Source organism: Colius striatus, chromosome Z (assembly GCF_028858725.1).
Source record: "Colius striatus isolate bColStr4 chromosome Z, bColStr4.1.hap1, whole genome shotgun sequence".
NCBI classification, from domain to species: domain Eukaryota; kingdom Metazoa; phylum Chordata; class Aves; order Coliiformes; family Coliidae; genus Colius; species Colius striatus.
Window position 1 is genome coordinate 76783295 of NC_084790.1, and position 16966 is coordinate 76800260.

At 49.1% G+C, this 16966-nt stretch overlaps 1 protein-coding gene across 1 annotated transcript in view; it reads right to left on the bottom strand.

Moving 5' to 3' along the window:
• The window catches only part of CNTFR (ciliary neurotrophic factor receptor), a 211414-nt gene that overhangs the window by 150317 nt on the left and 44131 nt on the right, over positions 1-16966 (bottom strand). The window contains exon 3 of the mRNA XM_062018915.1: positions 2688-2792. The gene's annotated coding sequence lies outside the window, so the exon portion shown is untranslated. The remainder of the gene's footprint in view (positions 1-2687; positions 2793-16966) is intronic.

Sequence of the window (16966 nt, forward strand, 5' to 3'; positions counted from 1 at the left end):
TCACTCACATCTCTTGGGATGCCCCCAGCAGTGCTTGGGATTCATTGCTCAGCCTGGTGGTGTTGCAGAATTACACGTGGCAGCAGCCTGCCCTCTGCAATATCATGCACAGAGATGTGACAAGTCAGGCCTCTCCTGCAGACTCGTGTGCCATGTATCCACCAGAGCTGTTTTATCATTGTGGCACAATTTGGAGAGGCCTTGCATAGACTCCTTGCAAGCCCTCTGCCCTCTGTGCCCGCCCCCAGCTCCACAACAGAGCACTACGAAGCACATCTAGAATTCTCCTCCTGATTTTTTTTGACCGTTCAGTGAGCCACATGACAAGCATTACCAAACCAGACCTAACTCATACCTGCCCCTCCCTGGATCCTCTGTAATGTGTCACCCACTAACATACAACTAGGCTGCATTTACAGACCTGTGAGAGGCTCTCCTCAACCATCCATCAATCACAGGCAGGACTGCTCGGGTACCTCTGGCAGAGCCTGTCCTGATGAGCCACCAGAAGGCCAATCTCACTGGAACCAAACGCATCTATTTCCCAGCCTCCAAGAGCCACAAAAAAGCACCTCCTGGCTTTCACTCCCTGCCTAGAGGGAGAAGGATAACGTGTCTTTGAACTGGAGAGAGCTGGCTGCACACCCTTGTTGAACAAGCAAAGCCTCCATGCTGTGGGATGCCCCTTTCCAGACATCCTTCTGCCTCAGAGCCCAGTTGTGCATCCAACACAAATGTTTGCCACACATCCCACCCAAACTGCATCAATGCTTCCTTTGGGAAAAAATGTGGATGAGGAAGTCAGTGGGCATGATGCAGGGCAAGAACTGGCAGATGAGGCACCAGGCATCACCAGTCTGCTTCTCCAGTCCCCTTTCTCATCTCTCTGCCAGGCCCAAGCTTCTCCAATGATGGGGCTGGGCTTTTATTCCTCTGCTGCTGCTCAGGAGCAGGCATTGGGAGACATATCATTCAGTAAAGATGAGGAAGAAACAAGCAGCATTAGCCATTAGCATGTGTGTACGGAGACCCCTCATAAACTCTTTTTTCCCTCGCTCCCATCTGCTTTGCTCTGGGCCACTAAATCCAATTCAGCAGTGCTCAGAGCTTGTATGGAAGCTGCAACACATTTGTCAGATCCCTGACTAGACCCATGGCTAATTTTACAACGCTAATTTATCTCACCATATTATATAGCTTTCGTTTCATCCCCCTGGATCCCATTACTGCCAGTGTACCTTGTAGCCAGCATGTAACAGTAATTGGTATTATTAGCGACGTACCTTCCTCGAGCTGCTCTATTTGCAGAGCTGTGAGGAGTCCCCGGGGTGGCCTGGTCCACACCAAGCATGGGGAGGGAAGGAGTCTTTATCCCACACCAGTCCATGGGTGCCACCACCAGGCAATGCTGAGGGCAGGGTCGTGCTCCTGCAGAGCATCTCTGTGCACTGAGACCCCACCTCCCTCCCCACTGTGGCTACGTCAGGTGCTGCTCACCCCTGTAGCCCCTTAACCCTGAGCTTTTAAGTCCAGAGCTCGTGTTCAGCCTTGCATACGGGGAACGTTTCTCTTCTTGCCTGTGGCTCAGAGAATGCAGGACTATGTCAACCCAGGGTGTAAGGGGCTGCAAAACACCCCTGGGAAGCATGATGCAGAGGGAGAGGGCTGGGGAGCTGCACAGGGAAAACTCATAATATTTCATGTTATTTTAGCTAACAGCAAATCCTCTTCAGTGTGAGCTATTGCTTTTCCAAGATCAACGTAATTAAAGCCATGCAGTTTTATCTAAGTGGGAGGCTGCGCTAGTCAAAAAGCGACAATTCCTACTTAAGATGTCCTTGTTAAATTTTAATTCATCATTTTCACTCCTCAAGCACAACACCAGCAAGCAGCTGCTTCCCCAGCACAGCTACATGGGGTCTATATCTCCAGATGGAGCAGCCCCATCCACAGACCCCTTCCATGCTCTACCAGAGTCCCTGTGGTTTGGAGAAGATGACCCCAAACCTCTCCTCAAGCAACATTTTGTTATCATAGTCTCATACAAAGCACACATGCACAGGTCTCAGAGGTAGGGCAGCCCCTTGACCATGGCTGGCGATGGTGATGGTCTCCTAAGGGTCCCTTGTCTCGATTCAGCAAAGCAGAGCCCAGGGAAGTTCATCACATCCATGATGCTGCAAGACCCACTGCAGGAAAGTAGAAATAATATCCAGCAGGCTTGAGAACTTGAAGTTGTCCTTGTCTGTAAGAGGTGGCACCTATGTCCCACCACAAAGCAAAGCTGGATGACACTTATCTGCTCCAGAGTGGTTTAGCCACCACAGGACCTCTTCAACCACAGTTAGACCATGCATCCCTGACTTGTCCTAAGGGCTTTCAAGTGTAAGGGCTCTCTATGAAGAAACCTCCTATTTGCAGCCCAAGCATTTTCCAAGATGGTCATCCAAACCTGGTCTTCTATAACCTAAATATTCACTGTCAGCATCTGCTCTCTTTGCACAGAAGCAAAGATTCTTTATTCTAAGCCATGGGGCTGCTCACGTGCCAGAACCAGGAGCAGTCTCTTTCCACACCATAATAAACGCCATCCTAGCCAAAATACAAACTGCCACCACAGCCAGGTGACTCAGAGCACACAGCCAAGGACAAACCAGGTGAGCAAAGTGTTTTAACCCACCACTTACCTCTCCACCAGTTCAGAGTCCTTGGGGTGTCCCCAAATTCTCATCAACGTCCAGGGGATTCTTCGGGCTGCTTGACCGTCTCTGGCCGTTCAGATCTAGGATTCTCTTCAACAAAACAGAAGAGACAACCTGTCAGGTTACCAGGTGGAGCTCTGGCATGACTTCCCATTTAGAAAACAAGTGAGGGAGGGCTGCATCTGTTTTTCAGCCCTGACGGCTGGGTATAACTGATGTAAACAAGAAGCTAGTTTAGATGAAGAACCTTCCCACGTGAGCATCACAATCCAGCCCCAAACCACACACTTGCTTACTTATTCTGACTTTGAGACATGAAAGGGGAGAGGTGAAACAGCAAGAGTACTGCAGGTTGAGGCATCTCTGATCTTCTTTAAAGACAGATAGCAATACTTCCCAGCCAAAAGAGTACAGCAGCACTAAAATGTCAGCCCAACACTATGGCATTTGACCATGAGGTCTTGTGCTGCCTAAGCCCTAATCCTGAAAAGCCTTACACACGTGTTAAACCATGCAGGGAGAGGCCAGTCTGACTGAACCCGGGAGTGCGAAGAGGAAAGCACGCACATACAGCTCTGAAGCATGGACGTTGAGGACTGGAAAGAGGAAAGACTTTCTGTGCTACATCTGACATTCTGCCTAGTGAGATGGAGTCTGAGGCATTACTGTAACCAGCAGTGCCTTCAGTTACAGTGGTAAATATGCCTTTTGTGTTAGACAAACAAATTATGAGTCAAGATCTGTGCTCACTACCTAGCTCTTGCGGCTGAGTTTGTGTTGTTCCACACACACTCCCTCTCGCCTTTTTAAATGCTTTTGAGTTTAAGGTGAAGAAAAAAAAAAAGGCTTATGGGTCTGCATTATTAAAAATGAAAAATAGGACCCAAACTGCACTGGCAAGGGGAAAGTCTGGGAGTCACTCCTATGGAGATGTTTTCCCAAGTGGCAACTCCAAGCCTGGAACACGTGCTTTAATTAGCACCAGACTCTCAGCTGATGAGCCTCACCAGAGCCCTTCCCGGGACTCCATCCAAACCCCAGGCGAGTGAGCGGGAGGATGCTACACAAACCCAGACTACAAACCCCCTCCATCCCCCCACTCACCTACAAAACATGTACAAATATAAACAGCTAAATAAGCAGCCCCCATCCTACACCGGGTGCCTGATGGAGAAATCCTCATTTGCAAAGTGCTGGGAAATAATTAAAAAGTTTTCCCAGAGCTTAAAATGAGGGAAACAGACTGTTTGTCACGCCGGCAGCCACAGTGTGCCGCAATTTATCACGCTTGTCAGGTGTCAGACACCGAGAAATTTAACTCCAGCTGCCCCGAGTCCAACAACCACACCACCCCATCACTCAAAAGCTGCTGTGCCAGGCACACCAGATCTGACAAGTGACTCGCAAGGCGGGGGGACAGGGCTCCTCCCCACCAAGCCTTCCCTTGATCTGCAATGACAATGAAACTTTTAGGTTGATTTTTTTCACCTGCAGACGAAGTAGAACGAAGGAGACAAGGCTACAGCGAGCAGCGAGGCTCATTCGTCACTGCCTGCCAGGGACATGCCTGGGCTGTCGCTCCAGCTTGGCAGGGATATGACAAGAGAGATGTTTTTAGCATCAAGCACCCTTGGGGAGGTTTTTGCAGCATCCTCTGCTCCAGCTGTAAGGACGTGACTCTTGCAGGGACAGTGCATTATGCTGAGCACAAAGCTCAAAATCCTGTTGAGCTTGTTGAGAGCTGTCCCTGGAACATGCTCATACCAAAGATCCTTGCCTCCTCTGTGCCCTGTCCTGATGGGACCAGTCAGCTATGCCACAGGTCCAGCAGCCCAGCTTTCCCCATGAAGTCGAAGCATGGATTTACTTTTAAAGGACCCCAAATGGAGGTCAAATTGGGTTTTAGAGGAGCTCAGCATGCCCAAAGCAGGTCATCAGCTGAAGGTCCTGGTTTAGGGCATGAGCTTACTGCTGAGCTGGTGGGAAGGTCTGTAAGCTAGACTGCCTCACAAACAAGGGACAGCCCTGATCATAGCTCAGGCAGGCCCACTAAGGAGCCTACATGGATGAGGGGAGCTCAGTGTACAAGGAGAAGGCTGTGGATGTGGTCTACTTGGACTTCAGTAAAGCCTTTGTCAGCATTTCCCACAGCATTCTCCTGAAGAAAGTGGCTGCCCATGGCTTGGATAAACATACTGTTTTTTGGGTGAAAACTGTCTGGATGGCTGGGTGCAGAGAGTGGTGGGGAATGGAGTTCAATCCAGTTGGTAGCTGGTCACCAGTAGCAGCCAGTCCCCCGGGGCTCAGTGTTGAGGTGAGTTCTGTTTAACATCTTTATCAATGATCTGAGCAAGTAGATCAAGTGCATCCTTGGTAAGTTTGCAGGTGACACCAAGTAGGGCAGGAGCATAGGTATGCTTGAGGGCAAGAAGGCTCTTCAGAGGGACCTGGACAGGCTGGACTGATGGGCTGAGGTCAATGGTCTGAGGTTCAACAAGGCCAAGTGCCCGGTCCTGTATTTGGGTCACAACAACCCCAGGCAACGCTATGGGCTTGGAGATGTGTGGCTGGAAAGATGCCTGGAGGAAAAGTTGGTTGACGGCCACCTGAACATGAGCCAGCAGCATTCCTGGGTGGTAAAGAAGGCCAACAGCATCCTGGCCTGTATCAGAAGCAGTGTGACAAGCAAGACCAGGGCAGTGATTGTCCCCCTGTACTTGGTGCTGGTGAGGCTGCACCTCAAATACTGTGTTCAGTTTTGAGCCACTCACTCCCAGACGGACACTGAGGTTCTGGAGTGTGTCCAGAGATGGGCACTGGAGCTGGGAAAGGGTCTGAAGCACAAGTCTGATGAGGAGTTGGTGAGAGAACTCGAAGTGTTTAGTCTGGAGAAGAGGAGGCTGAGGGCAGACATGAGCACCCTCTACAACTACCTGAGGTTGTCATGAGCTGGGGGTCAGTCTCTTCTGCCAAGAAACAAGTGATAGGACAAGAAAAGATGGCCTCAAGTTGCACCAGGGGAGGTTTAGATTGAGTATCATGAAAATCTGCAAGAGAAAATCACTGCAAAAGGTGTTGGACACTGGCATAGCTTACTCAAGGAATTGGTAGAGTTCCCATCCCTGGAGATATGTAAAAGCCATGTAGATGAAGTGCTGAGGGACTTGGTTTAGTGGTGGGATTGGCAATATTAGGTTAGCAGTTGGCCAACTGAAACAATTCTATGCTTCTATAAGCATTACCAGTCACAGAGCAGGGACAAGTCATGGGTAGATTTCTGCAGGAGAGCTTGCACCAGTCCTGAGCTCACCCCACATTACCAGGACTTGACGACCAGAAATGCCACGGTCAAGACACTTCATCAGTATGACCTGCTTCGTAGGGTCTGAATGGGCTGCCCTCCAGAAACACTCTTGTTTGGGTCATTTCTGTAGCAACAAGTTGAGTTAGAAGGAACCTGCCATCACTGCCATGCAAAAGCACTTAACTGTTTAAAACTGGTCCCTGCAGAATCCTGAAGGAAGCCCAGCACCCACTGCATGTTGCATGTCCCACACAATGCCTCTGCACACTGCAGTAAGGGCTTAAGGGACAACTGAAGCACTTCCTGAAATTAAAAAGTCAAGCACACAGTATTTGTCAAAAATCTTAATCCTCAGCACAAGCCAGGGCTATGTCGATCAGGGATCGATGAGTTTTACCCATACCAAGATAAGGGGCCCACAGTTTCCCAGGAGCAAGGCATCCCGTGCAAGAGCTGGGACGTAGCTTTGCGCTCACACGTGCTGGAAGCAACGCAGTTCCTGCCGTGGGAGCAGAGCGGCCGCTGCCTCCCCGCACACACTATATATAATACACCCACACAGCAGCGTCTTTCAGAGGCTCGCTCAGCTTGGCGCAGGGAAGGTAGATTTTCATGGCGTCAGCAACAAGCAGATCCCTAACACCTGGCTGAAAACCTTCCCCAGAACTATCGGACCCAGTCTCACAGTGCAAAGGTACTGGTGTCTTCAGCACAACAACTGCAAGAATTTTTCTTGAGTTTTGTTTTTGGGTTTTTTTTTTTTAAAGCTGTGGATAAACTAATGCCTTTTTTTTTTCCTTCCCCGAACTGTGTTCTGAGAGCAGCTTAAAACCCGCTTTGCTATAATTTTCCAAAAAAATTCAGCCGGAGGCAGAGACATGTGAAGTTTCAGTCCAAATGGTTAAAGGCTGGCATAGTTTCAAGCAACTGAAGACAGGGGCTTATAATCAGAAGTGTCAGGCAACCTTAATTATATTATTTCCTGAAGGAAATAGTTTTCCCTGCCGAAGTCCAGGAGTTATTAAAAAAAATTGACCTCGCTGGAACCAATCAAGATGGATACAAGCAGCCTGTGACAGATTTTTCATGTAGGAGAGTTCAAGCATCTGTATTTTTGGGGGTCCAGGACTTGAGGACAGGTGTTCTTGGACAAGCCTGGCCCTGTGATAGCTGCATGCCCAGCAGCCAGGATGCAGAGCCCCAGTCAGAGGAACACAGGAGCCCTCACATACCCAAGGAGGGTGCTCACCTGCGCCTGGATCGATTGCTTTGCCAATGTGAGAGAAGAAAAACAGCCAGCTGCTTTGTAGCTGTCAGGAGCACACAGGCTTTTTGTCTGCCTCTTCCCCTGTGCCCATAAATAAATGACAGCAACTTTATTTAGGACTTCTTCCAGTTAAAGAAGGGATAGAAGTGAAAAATGAAAATATAGCTCAGCAGTGGCAGAAGGGAAGGATCCTGGAGGCACAGCTTGGGCTGTGTGGTGGCTGCAGCAGCCTATGCTGGTGGCAGCTCTCACACTCTGGAAACCAGCACCTCATTCCCATCAGTGCACCCTTCTCCTCCTTCCTTAAAGGCAACGAAGCCTCACCCCACGTGTCCCTGTGTCTTGACACCCATCAAACTTCCCAGTGCTAGCTGAAAGGATCCAGCATATGGAGGGAGTCATAGGTGGAATAATTGTGTCTCCTTTCTTCCTGAAAGAGATTAAAGAACACCCAAATAATTCAGAGGAGAAAGTCACCTGTTTCCCAGGTGAACACAAAGCTTGTACTCATAGCATCAATGGCAGCCCCAAAATGCAGCTTAGCGCTATGCAGCTCCAGTACCATGGGAGGTCCTGGCTGTTCTGGCTACAACCTCCAAGGAGGCTTTTGCAACAGAGGAAATACCTCTTTTCCATAAAAAAGCATGGAAAGAAACAAAAAAAGCAAGAGAGGAGATGAAGTCTTCTCTGTGAGGACCCCAGTAGAGCTGGCTCCTTGCCATGCCCTGGCACAAGGCAGCACAGCCAGGGTTTGAGCATCCCATGTCTGGTATCTGCCAACTTTCTGCAGCATCTCTGAGCAGAACTGCACCTCGTGTATTGCAACAGTATTGTAACACACTGATGACAACACAACCTCTATTTCAACCTACTTACACCATTGCTGAGCCACAGCTATGTCACATGGCAGAACCCAGTCCCCAGCAGAATCTGGAGGGCTCACACTATTTGCACCATGAGGCTGGTTCCCAGACACTTAGGAGCTTGCCTGGAGCTAGACTGGAGTTGTGTCATGTACCTTCACTTGCACACAAACACACTCAGGGCAGACACGTAGGAAGAGTTTCACCATCCCTGGGGATGGGCACCCAGCCTGTCTGGAAAGGTTCAGGGTGGAAGTTGTATGTAGCTCCCTGGGGAGGGAGGCTGCGAGTGACCTCATGGGTTTCTTCCACCACTGCCCTCTCTGTCGCCATGAGTCAGAGATTAATGACAGGCCATTTGTCAGCACTGGTAGCATCATCACCAATCTCATTTCTGAGCAGACATCTGACCTTGCCTGCATCCCTGAGACCCGTGTTACTGCACAACTCAGGCAGTCTCCTGACAGCTCCCAGGGGATGCACCACAAGGCAGGGGACTGGGCTATGACACAGCCTGATCCTGACTCAGGATGCACAAGACAAACCTTTCAGCTACGGGATGAGTGGTGAGTGTTTGCAGGCTTGTCTCACTGCCTTACGCCAGCTCATACACAAGCAAAGGTCTCCCTTACTGACCCCTGGATTACATTATGGAGAAAGGAGATCTGCTTCCAAAGAGGAGGCCTCAGGTAAAGCCAGTCTTGCCTGAATCTCAGGAGAAGGAAAAAAAACCCCTCAATTTAATAAAAGGCCTTTATTCCCATACCTGCAACATCTTATGTCTCAGCTCCACAGTACTCAGACAGCTGGTAGGTTCACTGTGGCACCTGGATCTCCTCCACAGACAGTCATGACCCAGTCTGAATTTTAACCCAAACCTCACATAGTGTGGAGAACAGATAAAATACAGACACAGGTCCACCCTGCATTTCTGAGCGGAGCTTGTACCCATGTCCTGCAGAGAAAATGAGCTGTCACACAATGTCTACCACCCCTCAGCCCCAAACCAGACCATGTTTCCACTGTACAAGTCTACAATGAAACTGTATCTTGGACACCACACAGGGCTGTGGTGCTCACATCTCAGAAAGGGAGTGTTGAGACCACAAGAGGTACAGGGAAAGGGGAACAAAAGAGCTTCTGCATCAGTCCACACCAAGCATATCAAGACTTTTCAGCCTGGGAGAAGGGAAACGGAAGGGAGAGGAAACTGAACTGGACACACAGTGTTGGCCAAACCATGATGTTCCCACAGATCCTTGCTCAACGGCAGAAAACAATTGATTTCAAGAGAAGCAGGCAAAACTCAAGGAGTACAGGTCCTCTGACAGATTCTGGTCCTGATCCATAGTTTCCCTCAACACAACTCTCAGCCTTAGCCAGCCAGATGCTGGGCGGACTGCATCCCCATGGGGAGGGAGAAGACAAGCACTGGGATAGCTCTTCGTCTGCACTGAGTCAAGCCAGTCCTGGCTCTCACACTTGTCATAAGAGGAATGAATTAAAATGACGTGGGACTGGGAAGAGAAGCACTCAGTTAAGATGAAGAAATCAGTGCCATTAAACATCATTAGAATAATATGCCCAGAAAGCTTCATAAAAGGAGATACCATATGATTGAGAGCTCTCCAGACCCTCATTCTACACAGACCCAAAACACCATCCGAAAGTCTCTTCTAAAAGCCAATTCTCACTACAACAGGAAGGGTTTTTGGCTTTGTTTTGTGGGATTTTTTTCCTGAGGAGCTTTTTGGGTTTGAATTGAAACTACAATTCTCCTAGTTCCTAGGGACAAAAAAAAATCGTTTTTCATTAAGCTGAAGCAAATGGCATTTTTGCTTGTCAAAAATATTTGACACAACTCTTGACAGACTTGACCAGACATATAAATAAAAGATTTAAACCCTTCTGCTTCAGAGCTTAAGAGAAACCTACTGTCAGGCCCATAGCAGTAAAAGGCCTATCCTATGGGTCATGGAGCTGCCAGCACCATCCTGGCTGGGATGGAGTGCAGGTACCAGCCATACCAGCCTGTTCATGCAAGTAAAAAACTCACCAGCCCATGCTATCCCTCTGCAGGCTGCTGTCTTCAAGGCTGGATCAGGACCCTCTCTGCTCAACAAGCAAACAGCCGTCTCTGGTGGCAGGGAGGCAAACAGCATTGATCCTCTCCCTCTCCCGCCACCATCTGTATCTGATAACAACATCGACTGAGGAGCACTGGATGCTTTATTTCCTCAGCCACCCGGGCCGTGCAATAGCTGCCACTGGGCCTCCTTCCCCATCTGTTGTGTCACTGACACGGCTGCGGCTGCTGTGACAAGACACAGAGTGGTGTTGAAGCCCATTTTGAAATCCTTCTATCCTATTCAAGCCAGAAAGGCTTATCTGCATGGATTTATACTGTTTGCCCCGATATTAAGCTACTGAGCTGACTAATCTCTGTGCAAGAAAAACCCCGGTGGCTCACAGGCTGAGCAATATACATCATTCATCATTTAGATTAGCTATTGTCTTAATCCTCTTTAAACTACTGTATAATGCATAAGGGAATGGATGTCCTATGTGCTTGGGACATGTAGAAAAAACCCAGGCTGAAGCTCAGAAACTTGACGGAAGCTAGAATGACACATCCTACCAAGCCATGAAAGGAAAAGGAAACCTGTTGCACCACCTGACAGTTGGTTTAACTTTCTCTTGCTCTCTTCACCTCAGCAGCATTTAATTATTCCCTGGCCAGCTCCCTGAAGGAGCACCTAGGTCACCTGCCCTCTGCCCTCATCACAACCCCACTATGAACTGGGGACCCTGAGCTGTGTCAGCCCATGCAATGTGGTCTTGCTAAAGCTTCTTCCCTAAGGATAAGCTTCTCTGTGCATGGGGAGCTGGGACACCCCAAGCCAACATCAGCCATGGCTATGCCTGTCTCAGAAAGGTAACAGCTTTGCACAGCCCAGTGTTGCACTTCAGGCGCTGCCTTGCAATCAGGAAGGCTCTGGTCAAGGATTAAAGTCCGCCCTGCTAGCTGGGATCATGCCACGCATCGCTGCAGCGCCCGGCGGGAAGATGAACAAAGAACAGGTTTCTTTATGGAAACAGAGAGGAGTCTGGGGGTAGAAGGAGGGGGTGCAACAAGGCAGTATCAAATGAGGCTTTAGTTTGCTGCCTGCCAGAGCTGAGGGAGCTAATAAACAGACAGATGAGAGCTAAATTGTCTTCTGAACCTCTGTATCAGTATTCACATTACAGAGGCTGCTTCCAGCAATTCCAGGGTATTAATAATAAATGCTACATAATTACAGCAGACTTGCTTTTGTCCTCTCTTCCTGTTTACTGTCAATGTCAGCTTAACCCTATGCAGCCCACAGCCAGCTCCCCACCCGCCCCAGCCCCTCCGCAGGCGGCACAGCCCTAGTACCACTGAGAAGTGCCTGTCCCAGCTCACTCCCAGGGTGGGCAGGGAGCAAGGGAAGGTGAAGGAAAGCTCAAGTGCTGATGCCGGCCCACAGCGAATCACCTTCTACCTGTCAAAGCCATGATGATGTTGCTGCAGGGCATGAAAAAGAAGTATCTGGGGCCTCAGTGGCAGCTGCAGGTTGGGGTGAGTTGGGGTTTGTGCAAATGGCATCTCCAAGGCAGAGAGGAGCAGCAAGTTACCAGCAGCTGCTTAATAGTGATTGGAGTTTATGGCCTCTCCCAGTGTTAATTTCCTCCAGAATCATAGCTGAAGATTCCTTCCCCACAGGGATGTTTTCGAGGAGTCTCTGCCCCAGCCTTCCCACTGCAACTATGGTCAGTGACAACAGCTCCCCAGCATGCACAGAGCTGGGAGCAATGGGAGCTGGCAGCAGGCTCTGGGGCAAGCCCAGAAGAAAGCAATCATGGGAGGACAGAGGAGATGACCCACAGGTTCCAAGCCTGGCAACTTAGGTAAGGGAGAACAAAGTTCTTGTGTAATGAAGTTCCTGGCCAAAACACCTCCAACTTGTGCAGCGCTGCAGCCACCTCCCCACACTCCCACCTTGTTCAATGCAGCACTAGAACTGCTCAGACCCAGCCACAGAATCACAGAATCTTAAGGGTTGGAAGGGATCACAAAATATCATCTTAGTCCAAATCCCCTGCCAGAGTAGGACCACTTAGAGTAGGTCACAGAGGAACCCATCCACACTTCCCAAGCATCCCTCTTCCTAGACAAGCTGTACCAGAATGCTCATTTCATGAGTTGATTTGAGTTCAAGTTAAAGACATTCTGGCACTTATTTCCCCTGAATTTTAGAAGCATTTCATCCAATCTAGCTGGAAACTGTAGAGCCTGCTTTGCTTCCCACAAACCTGTCTCTGTGAGCATTTGTTCCTCAGTTGCAGGAAGAAAGCATCAAAACTCTGGAGAAGGGCCCATGTTAACAGTGCAATAGCTGTTCATAGCAGAGCACAGGTTTAATGTGTACCTTTCAGTCATGCTTACTCTTTTCCCAGCCTTGCAGGGAGGCTGCCATGCCCTCTAACATGGCTTCAATAATAGAAGAGAACAAATACCTCAAATGGGATTCCTGTGAGAAGAAGCTAAAATGCAAAACAAAGCATGCCTGCCTTCCAGTGCAAATTAACTCAGCTTCTGCCCCGACAGCAGACCTTTCCAGACATCAGATCCACTGGATGGCAAATGAATGCCAAGCAACTCAGATGCAAATCTTTCCCTGCACGAAAATGCTATGGGAACACTTGGCTCAAAGAGCCGAGCACTGAGAAGCCTTTAAATGGAGAAAAAAGAAAACCAGCTCAAACTCAGCTACATCACTCGTATGTGGGAGGCAAGGCTAGAGTGACACCACATCAGCTGCCCCTCAGACAAGGGTGTCTCACCCAACCTGGAACACACACAGCATTCCCCAGCACGGTCACCTTGCCACGATTCTCTGATGGTTCTTACTTTGTGCTTTCTGTGCCATCTCTTCTGCAAGGTGAAGCAGAGAAGCATTTTTCTCCCTGTACAAGACACAGTTGCTTTTTTTGAGTCCTCAGAAAATGGAGCAAGAACCAGTTGTTCATAAATAAAGAAAGAAATACAGCACTCCTGTCCTATGATGAGTACAGACACCAAGAAAAGTGAGAGGGACAGACCATGCAGGGGAGGAACACACAAGGCAGGAATCCTCTGGACTGCTCCATGAGGCAGGCCTGATAGAGAAGGATGGAGAAGAATGGGGAGCAGGAAAAAGGGGGATCATCATCATCACATCAAGCTTTTCCTTGTAGGAGAGTATGAGGAATGCTACTTTGAGAGCAACGTGGCAGGTAGATAGCCAAAGGGTATGGAGGAAGGCCAAGTTCATCCCTGCTGGGTGGCCCTAAGCTGGTTGCATCTCTTTGGGCTGCCCCTCTCTTCACTCACTACCACTTTTGGTAGTGCAGCCCCAATTTCTTCACTGCAGTGACCTTTGCTCCCTGTGCAAAAGGCATTCATGAGGCTGGAGTCCTCACACACCACTGTGAGCTGGTGCAGCCAGGAAAGCAATAAGCCATATGGACAGGGAAGGGAAATCCACCAAGAGCTGCAAGGGAGGTGACATATGTCAACCCCAGAAAGGAAGATCCTGAGCTGGATGGCAGCTCCAGGGCACACAGCGTATGCTGCTGGAGGAGTTTCCAATGCTGAGAGAGGCTCTGACAGCCCCTCACAGCACCTGCCAGACACACAGACAACCTCCAGCACTGATGGGCTGTCTGTCACAGTAGCACTGCAAGGGTAGGAGGACAGTGAAGAACCCAGGCTCCTCTGCATGCCCCTCTTGACACCCAAGGCAAGTCCAAACCCTCCCAGCATGGATCCCTGTATGGTTGGCATCACAGAGTAAAGCCAGATTTGTCTCAGATTATCAGCCAGCTCTTCTAGATACAAAGAAGAGCATTAAACTTCTGAGCCCCGCAGATGCATGTCCAGGGCAGCCTGCATCACATCCCTCTGCTTTCCAACAACCTCTGTAACCAAACTCACTCCCTCAAATCTCAGGATGCGTCTCAGCAGTTGATGGTTGCATGTTGCAGGCTGTGTGAGCCCCTTGTGTCAGCCCCCTCCACAACTCATTTAAGGAAAAAAAAAAAGAAAGCTATTAATTACAAATTAAGCTGCTAATTGATACTACACTCTGTTAGCTCTAGGGGAAACAGAGGCAGAGCTTTGCCCATCATACCATGTCTCACTGATTGCAGCTGTGATACGAGGGACCTGAGCTCCCTGGGAAAGCTGCAGTCACCAGCCCACAGATCTCTCAATACTTCACTTCTTCCAGCCTTGACCTGCCTCCAACCGCTGTTAAAATCAAAGGTCCCAACACCCTCTCTCAGCTGATGGGCAGAGCCAAGAATAAATCCAAAGTCAACACAAGTGTCAGCAATTGTTTCCACCAGACTTCTTCTATAATGCAAAACTTCTATAAGGTTGTTGGAGGTGACACTCCCAGGGCTCCCCTCAAGAAAAGGTCTCCTTGCTCAGAGGGGATGAATAGGTCTCCTTGCTCAGAGGGGATGAATATCACTACATCCCAGCAGCACTTAAAGGTTTGTACAGCAACAAGTCCCCATTTTGCTTGGGGACTGGCATTTCGCCTGGATGTTGCAGAGGATGAGGAACAGAAGCAATGGAAGTATCAATTTGTGCCAGAGAGGTAAGACCTGGCTAGCTGAAATCTTGGAGCTGAAGAAACCTCTCCTGCCACAAGCTTCTCAGCTCTGCCTTTTGAAAAGTTCAGAAACACAGTGCAGAATTACCCCCTCTCTTAATAAGTAAAGGGTAGTAATTAAATAGTAATATAAATAATGAATAGTAATTCCTTAACAAGAGACAGTAAAGATTGGAGTCTTGCACCCCTTTGCCCCAACTTTAAAGCACATGGGAAGGTCTTCTCTTGCACAGGGGAGAGCAGTGCTTGCCCATGCTGGACAGACCCTTCTCATCCAGGGGCTCTGCAGGAGCAGGACTAGTTCCACAGTGTTTGGCCATCAAGCAGTTGATGCCGAAGTCTCCATCCCTCCGCTCTCACACCATCCTTTTCATTGGGCAGCTCGATTAAGCCTAATGAATTACATCCAGCACAAGACACGAGCAAGTGCAGGAAGACTTGGCGCCCACAGTGCTGTGCAAGCAGAAGGTGAATAAATAAAATTGACTCAAGTTGACAGAAAACTTCACAGTGAAGCTTGTTGGAAGATGCCAATTCAGTGACAGAGATCCTGGAGAGAAGCATCTGTTTGGGTGACTTTGGCTCAAAAGGGGGCAATAAGAAAACATGACAAAAGCCAATTCTACCTTTAAATGGGAAAAACATCAGAGAAGGGTTATGCTATTTCAACATTTAAGTTTATTAAAAAAAACCAACAAAGAGTTTCAAGAAGAAGAAAGAAAATACTGCTAGTTACCAGAGAGGATATAGGATCAGAATAGAATGGAATAACATAGAATAATGTGGGCTGGCCCAGATCTCAACCTAAAGCCATGCAGGAGGAGCATGACTGTCAAAGCTCAGGTCACACAGAGGCTGCCGCATCTCAGGCTGGACCTTTCCTATTTCTTATTCCTGTTGCAGTGTTTGACCACACTCACGGGGACAAGATACTCCTCAGTGCCTGACAGGCAAACCAGATGCTCAAAAATGGGCTACTGTCTGGTGCCCTGTTCCTTGGTGCTTCCAAAAATCACTGCATCTCCTGCATCTCATCTATCAAGGGGCTCAAAACAGCAGTAAGATCCCTCCCCAACACCCTGCTTCACCTTCTCTTCCCCAAGCTGCACAGACTCAATGTTGTCAGCATCTCTGACACCAGTATTCTCATCCCCATACCCTCGGTTTTCCTGCTAAAAGCCACCAACAAGTTTTGACATCACATTCCCCTGGGAGATGGTGCTGGAGAAATACTGCAAACCAAGTCAGACTGTAGAGCTTCACAGAATGACAGAACGGTAGGGGATGGAAAGGACCTTTATAGATCATCTGCAGAAGCAGGTTCACCTAGCTCAGGTCACACAGGAACACGTCCACGCAAGCTTTGAAAATCTCCAGAGAAAAGACTCCACATCCTCCCTGGGCAGCCTGTGCCAGGGCTCTCTCACCTGAACAGTGAAATAGTTCTTCCTTATGTTTAAACAGAACTTCTTGTATTCCAGCTTCTTTCCATTACTTCTTGTCTATTACTGGACACTACAGAAAAAAGTGTTGCCCTATCCTCTTGACATGCACCTTTTGACATACTTGTAAGTGTTAATGAGGTTCCCCCCTCAGTCTCCTCTTTCCCAGCCTGAACAGCCCCAGTTCCCACAGCCTTTTCTTATAAGGAAGATGCTCCAGTCCCCTGATCATCTTGGTGGCCCTGCACTGGCCTCTTGCCAGCAGTTTTCTGTCTCTCTTGAGCTGAGGAGCCCAGAACTGGACACAGGACTCCAGATGAGGCCTCACCAGGGCACAGCAGAGGGGGAGCAGAACCTGCCTCGACCTGCTGGCAAAACTCTTCTTGATGCATCCCACTGCCATTGGTTTTCTTGGCCATGAGGGCACATTGCTGGCTCATGGTTAGTTTATTATCAGCCAGGACTCCCAGGTCACTCTCTGCAGAGCTGCTCTCCAGTAGGTCAATCCCCAACCTGTACTGGTGCAGGGGATTGTTCCTTCCCAGATGCAGGACTCTGCACTTGACCTTGTTGAATCTCGTGAGGTTCCTCTCTGCCCAACTTGCTTCTGGTCGAGATGCTGCTGAATGGCAGCACAGCCTCTGGTGAATCAGCCAGTCCTCCCAGTTTGGTGCCATCAGGGAACTTGCTGAAGGGTACACTCTG